The sequence below is a fragment of the Octodon degus genome, unplaced genomic scaffold, assembly GCF_000260255.1.
Source record: "Octodon degus isolate 3935 unplaced genomic scaffold, OctDeg1.0 scaffold00038, whole genome shotgun sequence".
NCBI classification, from domain to species: Eukaryota; Metazoa; Chordata; class Mammalia; order Rodentia; family Octodontidae; genus Octodon; species Octodon degus.
The window spans coordinates 2,266,446-2,286,307 of record NW_004524614.1 but is presented as its reverse complement, the minus strand read 5'-3'; the positions used below and the strand labels follow the sequence as shown (position 1 = coordinate 2,286,307).

General features: G+C 38.7%; 1 protein-coding gene and 1 pseudogene across 4 annotated transcripts in view; one reads left to right on the top strand and one right to left on the bottom strand.

Moving 5' to 3' along the window:
- Atp8a2 (ATPase phospholipid transporting 8A2) overlaps nucleotides 1–19,862 on the bottom strand; it is a 726,716-nt gene that overhangs the window by 367,147 nt on the left and 339,707 nt on the right. The window lies entirely within an intron of this gene.
- LOC105742135 lies at nucleotides 6,074–7,520 on the top strand (annotated as a pseudogene).

Sequence of the window (19,862 nt, the reverse complement as noted above, 5' to 3'; positions counted from 1 at the left end):
AAAAAAAAACTCACCACTTAAAATATCTTTTGGAGGCAAGTGAAAAAAATTGGATATGGCTTACTCCTACTAGCAACTTCTCACGCATTTCACTACCATCTCTGATTCTACTATATTTATTGTTATTGCCAGATTATAAGTTTGAAAAATTATTCAATTTCATTCTCTTGATGGCAAATAAATGAGAGAAAATGTACCACTGATAGCTCAGAAGTGGAGAAAACACCCCTCAAAATACTCTTTGGTTTGAGGTTTTCATTTCATTTACTTTTGGGAGACTGATAAGAATTTTATACTCTTCATAGAAAGGAAGAATTACAAATTTCAGTCTACCACAGGGATTGTAAAATCAATAAGCACACTACATAATCAGAAAAGCAAAGAAGGGGCAGTTCCTCCCAGTGAACCATCCTACCTTCTCATACTTTAAAGGATGGGGTAGACAGCCACCAGGCATGCTGAAGGATGGATGGCCTCAACCAGTTCCAGACCTCCGTGACACAGTCTATCAGCCTGAAACTGACTGGGATGGGAACAACATTTATTGAAGGATACATAATTTATAAAAAGATCTAATTTGTGCCCTTACTCTCACACATGGTCAAAGACAAGAAGTCAGCAGCTAAGGAAACGCCAGGAGTCTTCATAGAACACTCTTAGATCCTTGGGGGCACACATCTGGAGCCCTAACAGGAGTTCTGGAAAGGTGCCACAGCCAGGATTAATGTTCGAGCTAACCCCAAATGGGGCGATCATCCGGCTGTTTCTCTGGACCAAAAAATGAAAGGTCCTTGCATGGCTGGATTTTAACTTACGACACCAACACCATGAAAATTCCTAGACCATTTCTAAGTCTCATGCTTATGGCATCATGTAGCCTGAGGGAGGCAAAATCAAACACAATTCTGTAACCACAATCATGTATCTCCTCTGCTGAGCCATGAGAAAATGAAAAAAAATAAAAGCTTGTTAAAAACATGTTTAATGCTGACAAAACAGCATGCAGACTACTTAAATTTCACCAAATATTTTTCACTTATTTTCCCTAATTTTTTTTCTACCATGTGAGGAAAAACCCTACCTATCTAGCACCAAGTATAACTAAGACCCATGCAAAAAAAAAAAAAAAAAACATAAATGTATCTTCTGCTTTTCTGGATTCTTTGTATAAGTCAGTTAAATGGCTTCCCTACTTTCCTCCCTCTTGCCCCACCTTCCTTCCTTCCTTCCTTCCTTCCTTCCTTCCTTCCTTCCTTCCTTCCTTCCTCTCTCCAATCTCTGCTAATGTGAAGCATCTTTTATCAGCCTAAAACATTTCACTATTCACCAAAAGCATTTCACTATTCACCAGTAGAGAGGTATGTGGAATACTTCAGTCATATCTGTAGCTAAGGTAAGAAATTAGAGTAACAAACCAGTGCACACAGGGAGCAATAAGTGCCAATTTGTAAAATATTATGAAATTAAGGTAAATTAGTAGGATTTCATGATTTGTTAAAACTTTTTTATTTCTATTCCTATAATTACACAAGTATTGTGCATGATAGGATTGGAGTAATGAGACTCAATTTCCTGTGTGGTATATATAAATCAGTCATAGCTTTATAGCTACAGCATGGTAATCTTGTAACCTATTCAGGATCTTTATGAAGTTAAGAATTATAAACCAGTTTCACTTAAGTTGATAGAAGATCATCAGAATTCTCTGATAATACAGGAATCTGAAAACATAGGAACAGCAGCTAGGAAAGAAAGCACTGCGCCTCTCTCCATACTGGTGGAAGGAGATGAGGACCAAGTAGCAGGTCACCCCTAACTTGGGAATCCCATAATTTTTTATAATATAATGCATATTTGTATTTTCATTTTGAAGAAGCAAGCTGCAGAGACTACTTCCAGGGAATACTGACCATAAAAAATGCCAGCTGCACAAAGATGCTTGCCTCTAGCCTGTTCCTTGCCTCTTTTCCAATGACTTATATTACTCAACTCTCCCAAACGACTCAAGCCTGCCCATGCACATTCTGTAATTGCTGCCTTCTTCCTCTGTAAGCCAGTCTCTTCCGGTCTTAAATAAGCATGTTTGCAGTCCTGAAATGCTTTAATAGCTATCATATGCAAAGGAAATCAGGTGGCATGTATCAGTGCAAACAGGCAGAACTGAGACTCAGTGTACAGACTTTGACCTTGTCCAAAGGTTAAATTCATCTTTACTCTGAGGGGAGTACAGCCAGTGCCTGGCAAGCAGAGGAGGCAGCACATGCAATGCTGCTGCTGAAATGAATTTAGAGAAGAAAGAAAACAAATGGCCACTTCAAATAGAAGTCTGGAAGTAAGGGGAAGTGTTCTGGGTGCTTTATAAAATAAGGCACACTCATGTAAAATCAATTCCTTAAACTCTGGAAAATGAACTCCCCTAACCAAAAGTGTTAGAGAAAGCTATCTTCCTGACTTTAATTCCCACCCAAGAAAGAAAGGGAGAGATTCTGTCCCCATAACAATACAGTGAGGTAATGTCATGAGAAGCAGCCTGTACTTTGGAGAAGAGTTGGTGCTGTCATAGGTTATGAAACACTAAGACCTATGATTCCTTCTCTGTGACATCTTACAAGAGAAGCCAAAATGAAATCAGAGTACCTCTAAAGCATCCTGCATTGCCCCTCTAAGAAAAAACTGTAATTTTCAAGTAAGACAGAAGCACACAGAGACCAGCAAAAAGGGACATGACAGAAAGATAGACACTGTCTCCAAGTTGGTTCCATCCAAGATAGATCTGAGGCAACAGCACCCCTCACCAGGCAGGATGCATGTCTTCTCCTCTGTGCCTTTCCACAAACACAGGTGTAGCTGAGGCAGGGCACATAATTAAACTATCAACAAGAAATAACATACACAATCTGCCCAGTGACAAAACTGCTGATTCCACATATGGGCTAAGCTACAATTGATGGCCAAGTGTGAACTGGACAACAATCAAGCTGTCACGCAAGGCAAAACCTCTACAATGAATAATGTATACAAGTGTACACTACACACAATGGTAAATGGCTGGACTATAAGAAAATCTGCCAGTTTTTTATTAAGGCATTCAAAATATCCCCTAAAAAGGGGGTGCTCTTACCTTGTTTTTCTCCCAGGAAGGGTTTTTCTAGCATCATAGTTTCTATATAAGATGCCCACCCCAAAAGCTTCATGCACTCATATAGCCGGTGGGGCTTTTCAGAGATGACTGCATCATGGAAAAGAGAGATACTCATTGGTTTCATGGTGGGTGTGGATGATGGATTTACTGAAGTAGGCTTTCACCTCTGGTTGTGGGTGACACCAACCAATAGGCTTGTAGCCTGGAGAGAATAAAAAGGGAAAGCTGTGCTACCTCCACCTGCTTAGCTATGAAGTTTATCCTTTGTGATACTCCCTGCCGTGTGCCACCCTGCTTTAGATTCAGCTAACTATGGATTGAAACCTCTACAAACTGTAAGCTAAAACAAAATTTTCCTTTTTTAAGTTGTGATTATCAAATATTTTGTCCCAGGAATGAGAAAGTAATGAAGATACCGAAACATCTCAACAAATTCAGTCTTAAAAAAATTATTCAGGTTTAAAATCATATCTGTATTAGCTGTATTGGTGCGCCAACCTAAACTAGTAAGCCACTCTTCTGAAAAAATAGCAAACCACCTTTACTTTCTATAGTATTTAATCTCAAGTATTCATTTACTTGGCAAATATTAGTAAACATTTAAGACAGCGTGGCATTGTGTCAAGAAATCAAAACATGCAGAAATGAATCCATGTACAACGTCCTTATGTATCTTAAAGCATAAGTGATAGAATATGCACGAAAACAACTACAATTCATGGTGCTAAAGTTTTAAGATCTGTGACAGTAGTAACATGAAGTAATAAGGACTTTTTAAAAGTTTTATTTTAGTTGTAAATATTATGGGTTACAGTGTGATTTTTGACAGATGTGTACACTTTGTAATGATAAAATCAGGGTAATGTCCTTCCCAATCTCAAACAACTAGTAGAGTTGACATCCACATTAGGGTTTTTTTGTTTTTGTTTTTGTTTGTTTGGGTTTTGTTTTGTTTTGTTTTGTTTTTGCGGTACTGGGGATTGAACTCAGGACCCTGCACTTGCCAGTCAAGTGCTTATTCTACTGAGCTATCTCCCCGGCCCCCATGTTAGGTTTTGAAAATATAAACCTAAGATGAAAAGAAGGTGAGGAAGAGGACATTGGAATAAAAGAAGCTACAGGGTGTGGACTTCTGGTTCTACACCAGAAACAACGGGTACCTTAATTTAGTGGAAGAAGAAAAGAATATAACAGGAACTGGTGAAAAATGAGAAGGCTAAGGCACACCAGCTAGATAAGAGAACCTCAGGAAGGTGAATTCCAAAGTGAGGCTTCTCTTTAAATTGTTATAACTGGCCAAATTAAAGTTCTTTAAAAGTGACCAAATCAGGGGGCCGGGGAGATGGCTCAGTAGAATAAGCACTTCCCTGGCAAGCGCAAGGGTCTGAGTTCAATCCCCGGTTCTGCAAAAAATAATTAAATTAAAGTGACCAAATCAAGCATTACTTTAAAAACAATGCAGGAAGTGGTGGTTGCATTGTGCTGTAAATGTGCTAATTACTACTGAATTGTTCACCCTAAGTGGTAAACTTTTTGTTGTATAAATTTCAAGTTAATAACAAAAAGCTGGAAAAGCAATAATTGCTTCTAATTTTGTTTTGATTCTACTCGTGGTAGAAGGAAAAATAATTGTTATAAGAACAGAATGAATAAAATGGGTCCATCTAACCTTGCCTCCACCCAGAAAACCTTAATCAACTGCAATTCATTCTGGAACTTACACTCTTGACCACCTCTCCTTTAAAGCAGGGTTAAATGCATGATTATTTGGTATATAGCCCCTTAATGTTCTCTAAAGACTCAATATATATGTGTGTATATATATGGGTGATACTCAAAACAGTCACTTTTAACCTCCTCAAATTAAGTAACTGTTATAATAATTAGCTTCTATGTTAATACTGTGAAATATATACTTGGTCTCCATCTTGTTTCTTGGTACACAACTCCTAAAATTCTGGGGCCTTCTATAGCTGGCACTCCCTAGGTAGTTTCAAAAGAGGTGCTGGTCATCAAAAGACCTAGGGGGATTAGGAAGTAGGACTTTATGGTCTTGCTCATCCTCCAAACTCCTGGGAAGTGGAGAGGGCCTGAAGGTTAAGTTGATCATGAATAGCCAATGACCTAATTATACAATCAAGCATGTCTGTGTAATAAAACTTTCATAACAGGATTCTAAAGGTGATTCCCTCCTAGTAGCCATGAAATCTCCACACCTTTCCCTTATGCTTTTCCCTCCTAGATCTCTTCCATCTGGCTAGTTATCTGTATCTTAAACAGTGAATGTGTTTCACTAAGTTTTGTGAGCAAATCCATTGAAACCTAAAAAGAAGAACATGGAAACTAATTTAGCATAACAGCCAGAAGCAATATGTTATAATCTAAGAATTAGTATTGGTATCTGAGGTAGGGCATCTTGAGGGACTGAACACAACCAGTGGGATATAACCCTACCTCTGATGCACAGAATCAGAAATAAATTAAGTAAGAGGATAGCCAGTTGATATTATTGAAGAAATTATTTTTCCTGGTGGGAAGAAAGCCTTTACATTGTTGTTGTTGGGAAGAAAACCTTTACATGGTTGTTGTTGATGTTGTTGTTGTTACAGGGTCTTGCTAAGCAGTGTAGATGCCTAGTGATCCTCCTGTCTCAGCCTCCCCGGCACTGGGATAACAGGCATGCACCATGACACCTGGGATTCCTAGGCCAGCACAGCACATGGTATAGGGGATCAAATTCGGGGCCTTGCACTTGCCAGGCAGGTGCTTAGACGACCAAGCTATCTCCTCAAACTCCCTTAGACCTTTTTGGTGAGCAAAGGTAAAGTATTTGGCTCTCTTGCCCTTTGGGGCCACCATGAAAGATTTGTCTCTGCTATGTGCCACTCTGCCTTGTAGCCAGCTGAGTACAGACTGAAATCTCCAATAACTATGGGTGAATCAAATAATGACATAGACCAAATGTTCAGCACTTTGCTGGGAGAGATGGATCTTCTAACCCAGAGTTTGGGAGTAGACACTCTTCCTCCTCCTGACTGTAAGCTTCCCAGGGCTGAATTTAACTACAGTGTGAATTTTACAAATTTAAATGAGTTCTAAAATGCACTGGAAGACCAAAATTTAGATGTCTTCATGGCTGATCTGATAGCAGACATAAGTGAAGCCAAGCAGCAGCCAATCCAGACACAGAAAGAGTTTTCTCAAAATCAAAATTTTTAAGCATCTCTGGAGGTCTCAAATTGCAGGGGCACTGCCTCTGTGGGTTATGGAGCAGATGTCCCTACAGTTAGCATCAGCCAACATGAAGATGAGTTACCACCTCAACTGGCTGATCCCATGTTGCACCTTCTGCCACCTCCCTCACCTCCCAAGCCCCTCTCTAAGGAGGAAGAAGAGGCCCAAGCCAAGGCTGATAAGATTAAGCTAGCACTGAAGAAACTGAAGGAGGCCAAGTTTAAGAAGCTTGTGGTAAAGGTGCACATGAATGCTAACAGTTCCAAGTCACTGATGGTGGATGAACAACAGTTGGCCCAAGATGTTCTGGACATTCTCTTTGAAAAAAACTCATTGTGACTGCAATGTGGACGGTGCCTTTATGAAATATGCCCAGAACTACAGATTGAAAGGTTTTTTTGAAGATCATGAAAATGTTGGGAGTTCTTATCAGATTGGACAAGAGACACTAAAAATAAAGTATTCTTTTTGGAGAAAGAGGAAAAATAAGCTGTATTTAAAAACCCAAGAATTTTTATTTAGACAATAAAGAAATGAAAGAAAGCAAGAAAATCACTGAGAAAATGAATGCTATGATGAAGGAATCCTTACTTGAGGAAAGTTTCTGTGGACTATCTGTCATTGTACCAGAACTTGAAAGTGCTCTTTATCTGAAAGAAGATGGAAAGAATCCTGGAAAAGGCACTATTTTCTTTCACATGTTTTTGGAATTTATTATGTACACAAAGGAAAGACAAAGACATCCCAAGATTTGTCTTACTTTATACAGTTTGAAAACATCAATGTTTACTATGGGATTCAGTACAAAATGAAATACAAAGTGCCTACTGACTACTGCTTAGTTTTAATGTACCCCCAAATTCAGAAGGGGTCACAGTACATCAAGTACCTTTGCTGTGAGGATGCCACAACTCTCAACCAGTGGGTCATAGGAATAAGGATCGTCAAGTATGGAAAGACCCACTATGATAACTATCAGCATACTGTGGAAAGAGCTGGACTTGCCTCTCTGTAGACAAATCTGGGTACCACCCGGTCAACTTCCACAGGACTGAAGACTAGCAGCACCCAGTTCAATGATCAGATTCCCCAGGCTGCACCTCAAGTCAGCACTGTTCTCCAAGAGGCCCAGAAACAGGCTTAGCCCTTAGGATAGTTACTTATTTTTTCTGGGAAAATTAGGGAAACCAGTTACTTACTCAGAAACCCTGTCTAAAGTGGTCAGTGGGGCCCAAAACCGACTAGAAGGCTGCTAAAAGGGTTATGCAATATAATGTGCATTTTATGTTTTATACTCCCTATTAATGTCCATGTAGGACATTATCCTCATGGTGATGAAGAAAACAATCCATTTTAGAATAATTGTCAAGGGCAGAGGAGATAGTTCAGCAGTCTAAGTGCATGCCTGGCAAGTGCAAGAAACAGGGTTCAATTCACATTATCACACTTCATCCTGCCCCAGATCCCTGTCCACTGAAACCCAGCATGGTAGGGCATGCCTGTAATCCCAGTGCTGGAGAGGCTGAGATGGGTAGTGAAACCCTGTACCAAATAAATAAATAAATAAATAAATAAATGATTAAAATAATTGCCAAGCACTGGAGAGATAGCCAGTAGCAGAGTGTAAAGCCATAAGTTTCCTCACCAGTACCATTAAAATGAAATAAGATCCAAATTGGTATTAGTCTCTTTTTTTCATAATATTAATGATTCATTTAAATCATTCTAAAAATCATAGCCAATAATTGTACTTTAGTCATTAACCTTGACCTCTTCATAATGTCTCATGATTACATAAATTCCATTGACTATTTCTATCTTGAATAATTGACAATGGCATGCCACCTAGCTATCAGTCAGTAGGCTTAGAATCAGTAATTTTCACCTTGACTCCTTCACTTCTTCAATCTGTCAGTGGTAAAAACAATTACAATTTGGTATTTGTTTAATGTTTTATAATCTTTGAGAACTACTGTAGCCTTTTCAAACTGAGTTTCTGTAATGTTCTTGTTAACATCTCAAGCCTTACAATTTTGTGATATAGTGCATTTTTAGCAATATTATTTTAATTATTTCTGTAACATCAACTGGAAAAAAAACACATTTAGAAAGGTCAAAAGATGAAAAGGGTGTAATTACCACAGACTTAGTGGAAATTCAGAAGATTATCAATGGTGACTTTGTGAATCTTTACTCTCACAGAATAGAAGACACAGAAGAAATGGATAGATGCCTAGAAAGGTACAAATTACCAAAACTGAATCAAGAAGATATAAAATTCTGAATAACTCAATAACAGACAATGAAATACAAAAATGTAATAAAAAACCCACAGACAAAGAAAAGTCCAGGTCCTGAAAAGGAAGCAATCCTCTCAAAATCATTCCTTGAGGCAACTATTATGTTGATATCAAAACCAGGGAAAGAAATAACTAAAAAAGAGAAATATAGGCCAGTCTCCTTCATGAATATAGATGCAAAAATCCTCAATAAAATACTAGCAAATAGAATACAGCAAATCATCAAGACGATTATACATGATGATCAGGTAAGATTCATCCCAGGCATGCAAGGATGGTTCAATATATGCAAATCAATAAATTTAATACACTATATCAGTAGAGCCAAATCTAAAATCCACAGGATCATCTCAATTGATTCAGAAAAGGCTTTTGACAAAGTCCAACACTAATTCATGTTTAAAGTCCTATAGAAACACCACTGCATGAACATGTATTAACATTCTTCTCCATGAGCCCCATATCTTTGGCCACATTTCATACAAGTTGCTAATACCAGAATAAAAGTCATGTACCATGAACTGAAAGTTTGCCCACAGCAGGTCTATACTTGGGGAAAATAGTGTCTCCCTAGTACTGACCTACATATTGTAAAATATCTGTGCAGAAAATGAATTTTATCTGAATTTCGGAGTTTGGCATAATCCTGATTAGTAGCAGTTACTGACTTGAAGGCCAGTTTTTATCATGCATGTTCCCTTTCCTGTGATAGAAATGTACTTACTGTTACACCATGGTGTGCACTGGGAATTCCACCACCCACACTCTGCTGGCCATGCATTTTGGTGCTCCTACTGTCTTGATACCTGAGTTCTATAAGAATTCATGGACATACCACTCCTGGTCTCAGAGGCATCATTTATCTGCAATCCCACAGAAAATTGTTTTCTTAGTTCTATGACATTGTGAACTCAAGGGAACATATTCTTGAATATATCAATAGATATTTCTTTGAGTGGCATAATTCTTTTAGTTGATGTAATAGTTACTTGTGACATCATCTTGAATTGATTAGGGAATGCCTTATCAGATTAGTGCAGCATAGTTCTAACTGTGTCTGCAGATGACTGATGTGTAGACCATAAACTGAAGAGGGCGAACTCATCCTGGATGTGGGTTGTGGCTAATAGGGTTGTGGCCTGGATATCATTGAAAGGGAAGGAAGAAGGAAATCTGTCTTTTTCTCCTTTGAAGGAGATCTGATATTTGCCATTGCCTTTGAACATAGTATCTTGGGTTTCCAGTGCAGGCTCTTCAGCTTTCCAATGCACACCCTTAGGCTTTCAGATACAGACTCACACGAGGCTCTACAGTAAGCTACAGCTTCCAGACTTTCAACTGGATCCTCCATATCTCCAGCAGATGGTAATTTTTCATTTTTTCATGGCTGACTCCATGGTAAGCCAACTTTTAAAGTCTTTCATGTATATACAATTTATTCCTCTGGAGAATCCTACTGATATGTATAATGACTCCTACTATCCAAGAAAACTGGTGACTTCACATGCTACTTCAAGGGGAAAGGTGTACACGCCCCAGACGTAAGAGAGAAAATGAAAACTAAGTCTCAGGAAACTGAACATCAACTGGTGGCAGCAATAGGGATACGAATTAAGTTCTCACTTAGCTTTCTTGACATTGCCACTTGTCTCTGGTGCACTGCTAGAGTCTGGATCTAAAGTGTCCCCAAAGGCAAGCTGACTTTTGAGAAATGATAGTCCTTCAGGGTCACAAAGTTGGCTTCAGGAGATAGGGTCTAACCGAAAGGAGTGGTAAATAGTTACTATTTTATTTACTGATCTTCTAACTTCTACAGTTTTTAATGAAATTTCAGAATATTTTTCTCGGTTCTATCGCAGTAACTCTTGAAAGCTATAGGTTTGACAGCAATTTTAAATCATTTATGGTAAATAAACATTCTTATTAAAGAGATTTACAAAATTTGTGTGTTGTCAGTAAATAGTGACAGTAGGTGCAAAATTCCCAGTTTGGCAGTATTAAAATTCTACTACCAGACACTAATTGAGTCAAAGGTACCTTATCTCTTTGTATAAACAGATAACAGGACTATAACACAGTGTCTTTCTAGTTGTGAAAACCCAGCTTATCTGTGATCCTTGATATAGAATCTGGGATCATCTCCAGAGATCATGGGATAAAAGCCAGGAGTCAAATTCACCTTCAGTGAACATAAAATAATATGAATTATGAAGTTGCTTGAATATCACATTTAAGTAACAAGGTTAATTGAGGCATACTTACCTATTACTCAATTTCAACTGAAAAGTTAACTTGAGGTATGTCTTTATCATGTGGAAACTCATAAGTGAGTCTTGCCCAGCAAGAGTTTTAAAAGTCCCATTCACACTTTAGGAATACAAAGCCAGAACTTTAAATAACTTCTAAACAAAAGCTTGCATTAATAGTGATGCAAAAGTCATTCTGGCATGAATTATCTGCTACAAGCATTATGTTGGGTGATATTCAACTGATACATTCAGGATCAGCTTTTGAATGATTCAGAAAACACTGGAATCCTAACTCTGCCTTTCACTGTGTGATCTTGACCATGATTGTTGCTGTTTTCCCTGTGGCTTAAAGTCCTCCACCTGCCCACTGGAGGCAGAGTGCCTTCTTTTGGATGCTCATGGATGTTCACTGAGAGGGTCCCTAGGGGCACCCAGCACAGTGCACAGGGCAAGGCAAAAAGTTAACTGTGCAACTTCTCACTCCCTTCCTGCTATTCGAGGTCTAGGCTATCCCTCTGCCTTTGCATCCAGGCTATTGCTATTCATCTTTGCACTGATACGGTGCCTGGAAATGAGCAAGGAGTTGCACAGAAGGGTTTTCCTCTACATTATAAAAAGATGCTCCCTGCAGCTGCATCAATTTTCCCAAAGATTCGTTCAGCACAGACCCAGAGGTCTTTAAACCTTTCAGGTATACCTTCTCAGATCTACCAGCTAATAGATACCTTTAAGGACCATTTACAGCCTAGGAAAAGCCCCACACAGGTATCTGAAAAGAAAGGCCTGCTGCCAAAGACTCATTTTTCTCCCTATCAGATTAACTGCTAATTCATTTTAGGCCCAGTGACTATGAACTCATACTTTACTGAATAATTGTTTCAGTCTGCTGTGGCTCACTGCTAATTACCAACCATATTTTTGTTAGTCACACAGAACCTTTCAAAAATATTTTTATTTTTATACCAAATAATCCAAAAATTAGTAACATCTCTGTCTCCTATTTGATACGTTTAAGAAAAAAAAACCTTCAAAAGGTAAAGCTAGAATATTGAAGCTAATCAGGGTCACAGAAGCCCATGTAGAATGTGTCAACATTTAGGCTGAAATCAGCTACATAGTTGGCCTGTGAATTCTTTATTTCAAATACAGAAAACCACTGTGGGGAGGCTATAAAAGTCCACCAAGGAAGGAGCCTCTCAAATAATCAACTATGGTTCTGTGAGCTTTCTTGAGTCCTACTTCACTTCTGCCCAATAATCACAGCAAGTATTGAGAATAAACATCTATTAACAGTGCTCACAATATGCTGTTCATTCTTCTATGATATTTGCATACATTAATTCTGTTTAATCCTCACAATAATTGTTGTGGGTGGGTTTTATTACAAATACCATCGTGCAGATAGAAAAGTTTAGGCATAAAGAACCTAGGTAATTTACCTCTAGTCAGGGAACTTGAAAGCAGTAGAATTGGGATTCAAATCTAGGCAGTTTGACTACTGAATTCTTCCTTTAATCACTACCTTATGCCGTGTTGAGCCTCTTGAGAAACAAAGATCCTCAATACATAAAATCCTCTTTGTTCTCACTGGCTCTCCCCACCCTTCTCCAAGTGAATGATTTCATCAAGTCATAGTTTCACACAAACGCTTCAATTGTCATCATGTTCTTTCTGTTCACCCCTAAAGCTGGTGCCTTGTGTTTAAAATAGTTTTATGTAAACAACAAATGTATTCTTCACTCCCGGAGAATGTGCTGAGTCAGACCTTAATGCCTACTGAAGTGCTAGAAATGGCACTCTGGGCAGGCCATTTAATTCATGATTCAGCGATCACAGCATTTTTAAATTTTGCTTTAACCAAGTAATTTAAGAGGTTTCCTCTAGAGATATTCCAATTGCTTAGTCCTTAAGTCTTAATCACTTCCTCACTCTTTAAAATATTTTGATTTAGGTCACAAGACCAATATCAGTTCTTCTTAATGGCTTATAGCAGTACTGACAGATGAAAATGTTGTAATTAACCTAGCCAGAACTAAAAATGTAGTCAATATACCAATACGTCATCAAAATCAATAAGGTTCAAGAAGAAGAATAATTTCTACCTTGAGTTCCATGTTCTATTACAATGATACATACATTTAGATTTGGCAGCATAGCCCTAGGCAGTGGCAAATGCTTTGGATAGGGAAGAGTAGAAGAGATGTGTTCAGCAGTGAATATTTGGTAAGGAAACCAGGCTGTGCTTCTAAATCTGAGAACCTCTCAGTGCCAGTGTTGCTGAACTTCAAAACTCAAATTCTAGTAGGAAATTACAACTCCCATAGAGTTAACTCACTGTTTCTCATACAGCACCTTTGTACAAACAACAAAATTAGAGATCATTACATTTATTGCTTAAAGATATTTACATAATGCAAATAGATCTGATTTAATCACTAAAGCAACTAGAAACGAATTTTTTTTAAAATCCAACACATGATAAGCACCAACAAATTCAGTTTCTTGTAACATTATTATCAACCTGAGAAAGGTGTAACAGGATGATTTGTTGTTGAGTCAAAGACTTCTATATAACCGTATGCTGTTATGTTGGTTGTTAATTTTGCTGAAAATATGCTAAATGGTTGTTTCTCTGGAAAGATATCCACAATATAATATTCTATCATATTTACTCTCATTTTTGCATATTCTCTTACATAGACACACATCCTAGTGCACACAGTGGCATGTGTAACAATAACAGCCCTTAACCCCTTAGCAAACACATAAAATTTTTATTAAATAGATGCATTAGATGCCAAAAGTCAAAAGATCACTGGCAGGCTCTGTTCTCGAGGAAACTGTGTTAAAACAAGGGGATATTTCTAGTTCAGCAACTTGGTTTATTGCTTCATTGAAAACATTTTGGTTTTCCTCTATTGTGTTTTCTACAATTGGATAATTTGTCCTCTTTAGTTCAGTTGCAATATCCTTTCTTGTCTGTTTTAGACTTATGGAAAAGAATCCAAATTATTAGTTCCAAATTTCCATCTCTCTACACCAACATCATTCATAAAACATTCTTCTATCTTATTTGGAAGTGCTATTTGATATTGAAATAGATTCAAGTTGCTAGCTATTTCTCAGTTGCCTTCTTGATTTTTACTAGCTTGTGTCTGTCCCAGCACCACTCTTCTCCTAATACATGATGGGTTAAGCCTTCTTCCCAGGTCTGTTGTTACAGAATATATTACTGAACTTTCTGGCTCATTAAGTTTCCACATAAATTTTAGTATCACAAAAAGGCTGCAATGAATATACTGGGTTTTGTATTAAGGGAGAAAATCCAAGTAGGAGGAGGTATTCAAACAGAAAATGGTTGAATGTACTGAATTGTGTTCTCTCCTTCCACTTAGGCTTAAAAGAAAGAAAAAATAATCAATATTTGGGTCAGGCATAGAGGTGTAGATCTGTAATGTCAGCGTGCTGGGGGCTGAAGCATGACAAGTTCTTCAAACCCTGACTGGGTGACTTAGCAACTTGGCCAGACCCTGTCTCAAAAAAATCAATCAATCCATCCATCAATCAGGATGGAGATGGAGCTCAGTACAAAGACCCTAGCTTCTATCTCTCATGGAAAATAGGAGATACTTTGTAGAAGACTTTTACAAATGTTCACATTTAGAAGAGTTAGCCAAAATAAAGAGGCCTCTTAGCAAAAGATTTTGAGCCCTCTTCTTATTGTGTACTGCTAGAAACAACTGGCTTCAACTTGTTCTGCTTCATTAAAAATAAAAGGGGAAAAATAGCTAATAGCAAATTCAAGAGAATACCTTGGCTCTCAGTAATTTAATTCTAAATGCAATAATATGCTTATTAGAAAGAGAAGGTCAATTTCTGAAAAATTTCCCCAAGGGCCCAGCTGCCAAATTGACTTCTGATCTGGTCTTTACAACATTATTAATTCAATGACATTAAAAAAAAAAAAAACCTGGCTAGGGAAAGCTTCAGTTTTGCCTACAAAGAGAGCAATGCTGAGAAAAGTCCTTGCATACTTCCTAGAAAAATAATCTGAAAAGAATCAAAGCTCACTCTCCCCTCTCCTCCATATAGGACTACAAATGCTTTTCGTTTGCTTTTTGGGAAAAGCCTACCAAACTGGATTTCCCACTCCCAAGTCTCATATCCTATCTTTGCCTTCATGCATTAGCAGCAAAGCGTTCTGTTTCAGCAACGTAAGATAGCTTATCTGAGGCCAAGCCTCTGGGATTTGGTCAAGACTAACATGGACAAAAGGGCAGGGCATCCTTGTAGGCTCTCTCTGGCTCTCACAGGCCACTGTTGAAAGGCACCTGGCATGGAAGATGGCCTCAAAACCATGACTTGGCAGAAAACTCTAATTAAGTGAAACTTGATCGCAGAATGGTTGTTGATTTTAAGTTGTCTAAAGTTCCAGACTTGGACAGCAGGTTGAAACCTGCTGTTATTGTAATCAGTGCAATCAATAGCTGCTAGAAAGAACTTTTTCTAAGTAGGTTTCAAAGGGTCCCTTCTTTTTCCTATCTGTAAATCTGCCTAGCATCACTTACTGGCTTTCCCAGACACTGAAGAAGCAGCCCATGCAGGACCTTCCATGGGAGGCTATTAGTTAAATAGCTTTTACTTAATGAATATTCCTGTTTTTTTCATCATCCTTTCCTTATACACTTGCCTTCCGTGGCAGGTCCTGCTACCTTTCACTTTTCACAAGCACCAAAGTAAGTAACCACATTATAGTGGTTCAAAATCTCACTAGGTGTCAAGATATTCATTCACAGGTTATTGGAGACAGACTGTAGAGGAACCAAATTTAATTTATGGACTCTGCAATCAGAGGCAGCTGGCCATTGGAGATGTGCAGGGCAGCTCAGAGAGAAGAGGATTAAGAGGGGCTTGTTACACATTTGGGGTTACTCAGGAATTTTGGAAAGTATTCAAGGTAACACGGTATTGTTCTAGGAATAACGGTGTTCAAAAGCAACAGAGAAGCTTGTGACTGTGTATTCAAACAGTTTTATGTAGAAAAGGAAAGACCTAAGTGAGCTTAACCCATTAATAGGAAAAGAATTAACATCATTCATATTCAACAGGGAAGGAGAATGTCTGTTCTTTCTTGTGCATTGTATGCGGGTAATTCTAGAAATACATTTGCCTTACAGGAAATTTTAAATTCTTGTTTTTCAAGTAATACAACTTTGGAAATTTTATGGCAAAAGCTAAATATCTGTCTAATGAAACAATTGCTCAGTAATCCAATCAATTGTGAGTTTCGAAGGCCACAGTTTCCACATCCAGGTCAGAGGGCCCAGGGCCAAAGGGGCCAATCTAGCAAGTGTCTGCTAGCTCCTAAGGAGGAGTCAAGACTGCTCCACAGAAAATGATACTGTTAATTAAATGTGATACAAAAGCAGCTCCAAAAGTACTGTTACCACACCAGATTAACAAAAACATAATACAAGAGACAAGTATTCCACAAATTATACTGAACGGTAAGTTGCTGCTTTTGGGCCAGATTTCACTTACATCATCTCCCTCCAATGAGAAGATGTAAACTGAAGTACATCTTAACTCACACGGAAGATAATGGTCAGAAGAACTGAAAGCCGGCATAATAACTTTTACCTAAAGTCTCTAGTAAAATGTCTACCTCCCTTCAACACATTATACATTACAATGTTTCCTTCATTCAGGATATAATTTGCTGAAAGAATAAATCATTAGAGGAAATTATTTTTGTCCCCATTGTAGAGACTGAAACCCTGTGGCCTTTCATCTAAAATTTAATTTAATGATTTTGGCTTTGTAATAGCCTTTAAGTCTTGAGTGAATTTTTAACAGGTCAAAACTGGAAGATGCATATAACAATCTACATTTGTTTTTTTCCTTGGAAAGAAAAGGCAGATATTCCGAAACACTGGGTCTGGATTCTGATAGGACACAGGTACTGGGTAGCGACCTCTGAGCCCTACAGAAAGGCAGCGAGCTCTGCCTCTGGGGACAGTCACCGCTGAGCTTGTGCTGGCTCTTCCACCTCTCCAGGCATGGCATCTGAATGGGAAAGTGTTCAGCAGCACAAAGTGGGAGGTTCTGGGCTTTAGGGCTGAGATCCACTGATGTACCGCAGCGTACTCAGTAAATCCTGCTGCTTCTAGCCCTTCCTGCTCTCAGCACCCTCAAGACGAGGCTTTTGGAGGCCTCAGCCGTCACCTCCTGTCTCACACTTTGGTTTCCTGACCTGAGTGCCAGAGATCGAGCCTCCTCTCATTTTATATGTCTTTCTAAAGTTAAAAAAAGCAAGTATAGCTCCCATGTCTAGGCATTTTTCCAACTCCCTTGAACAACTTATGTCCCAAACGAGGAAAACATACCTGCATAACAGATTTCGAGTCTTGGGGATCTGAGTCCAATGGGAGTTTTAATTTTAAAAAACTATAAGAAATGACACAGTTCGCAAAGAATCCCATAATTTCGCTTAGCATTCTGATCACAAACCTACATTTGCATAACTACTTCACAGTAATGAAGGTCAAAATGGAGTGCTTCTGCTGTGCTAGCTGCTGTTCTCCAGGCTTTTGCACACACAGAGGTCGTCAGTCTTCACAGTCAAGCCAGAGCTCACTGTTGACTGCATGTCATAAACACAAGAATCAAGGGCACAGATGGTCTAGTGCTGACACCCAGGTCACATGGCATGGCGTCACGGGCATCACATGCAGGCTCTGCCTACGAGGTTCTTCTCACTGACTCAGTGACTCAGAAATACCAAGGGCTGCTACCACTAAGAAGAAGGCCCTGTTTGGGCCGGGGAGATGGCTCAGTAGAATAAGTGCTTCCCTGACAAGCGCAAGGGGCCTGAGTTCAATCCCCGGTTCTGATACACAGAGAGAGAGAGAGAGAGAGATAGAGAGATTTTCAGATAGTTGGTTATGAGTATATAGAAACACTTGCTGAATTTTATATGTTGATTTTCTATCTTGCAACTTTACTGAATTTATGAGTTCTAACAGTTTTTTGGTAGAATCTTCAGAGGGAGAAAGAAATAAAGAAAGAATATGAGTGAATTTGAGCTCTGTATACAAATATTTCTAAGGTGAAATATAAATTCTTTGAGGCATATGTCATATTTACTACAATAAAGGCTTAGCAATTTCTTATGAAAACTACAGAGAATATTCAAGTAATTGTATTATGAGATTCAATAGTATATTATTTCCTTTTAAGACTTAGTTTGGGGCCATGAGCTTGAAAACAACCCATTGATGTTTATAGTCTACTCTAGAATCTGAGAGTTCTGTTTCCACTTAGAGATACTTGACAGCTGCTCATCTACTGGACTGTCCTCTACAGATGAGAGTTCACTTAAACACTAAACATTTTAAAACTCTTGAGATTTCAACTCTTAGACACTACTTGCAATACAATTAGGTTTATTCAGAGATCAACCTCAGCCTTCTTCCACCTGTGCACTTCACCCTTCAATAAAGTAGGAAGGTAAAGTAATGGTGAGCTGGTTCCAATTTTGGAAACTTTCCTTGAACATAGTGAACTACTTAATAGTGCCCTAGAAAGAGCAATACATGCAGAAAACTCAGGAACATAGCATCATAAAAGGACACATCACTGGTGAGCATTTCATTGAACCACCTGCACTGTTTCACCTGCAGAGAGACGAATGGAGAGTGCTATCTTCCAGTGACAAAGAAGCCAGAAAGGCAATATGAGGGGAAAAGATTTCTACATGTACAGTCCAAGGACACAGATTAAGGAGAGAAATGAACTTCCCTTAGAAAATTGTAAATCCAAGAGGAAACCCTGCAGGTGCCAGACAAACCTTCCACATTTAATGTCTCATGAGGCCAAAGGATACTCCAGTGACCCCCTGCAAATGGCTGAACATTGTAACAGTGATCTTCAAAACTCTACAGCAGTCCTTAGCACCAATTCACTAGACAACATAAATTGGTAAAGTAGAACTGCCTGCTCTCCATTCACATCCCAAAGGGATTTTGTTGGATTTTGAAGCAAATGACATTCTTTATGGTACTTCAAATTAAACTCAGAGTCTTCACACCAACTTGCAATTAAATTAGTCTTTAGACAGAACTGCATCCCTCATCCTTTTCTAAGTGTTCAATTTGATACAGAGTCTTACTTAGTCACTAAGTTGCCCAATTCAGGCTTGTTACACTCCTGGCTCAGCTTCCAAGTGCTGAGATTACAGACATGCATCACCATGCCCGGCTAAAGGTAATTCTTTAAAGCAGAATCCCTCACAACTTGCTTTGCTATAGAGGGGGAAAGCAAACATCACTTTTTCCCCACTTGTCTTTCCAAAACCAACTCTCCAGAGTATCCCTTTCACCCAGTTCTCTTTCTTTCACCAGTATGCAACTGGCACCTAAACCCCCCGTCAATCAACATTTCACTCCTATTTCTCTAATTCCTGTTTCCCCACAAGTCAATTTTTTAATTCGTATGCTTACCCTCTTGCCTAGATAAACACACTTCATTTGATTTCTCTGTATCTTGTATTCTACCACAACTTCCACCTTGCCAATAATGCTGCCAAAACAAATATTCATGCCTTCCTTTTACCAATTCATTGAGTACTCCTTATGTCAATCTGTTCTTCCAGCTGAGAAGGGGTGGCAAAAAACCAAAAACAAACAAATTTTTTCAAAAACAAATTCTTTCTGGCCTGCAAGGAGCCTAGTGGAAGGGTAATTCCACTGAAATAAAGTGCAGGAACAGAATAGGTAGATTATTATGAAACATGGACCAAGAGGTCACAACCTAGGTAAAGAGCCAAGGCTGAACTAGAAAGTTTAGGAAATCACCAGGCAGAGCTGGGACTGGAAGGAGTGGCAGGGTATTTCAGATAAAAGTAACTGTTGCACAATTAGTAATAGGATGATGGTT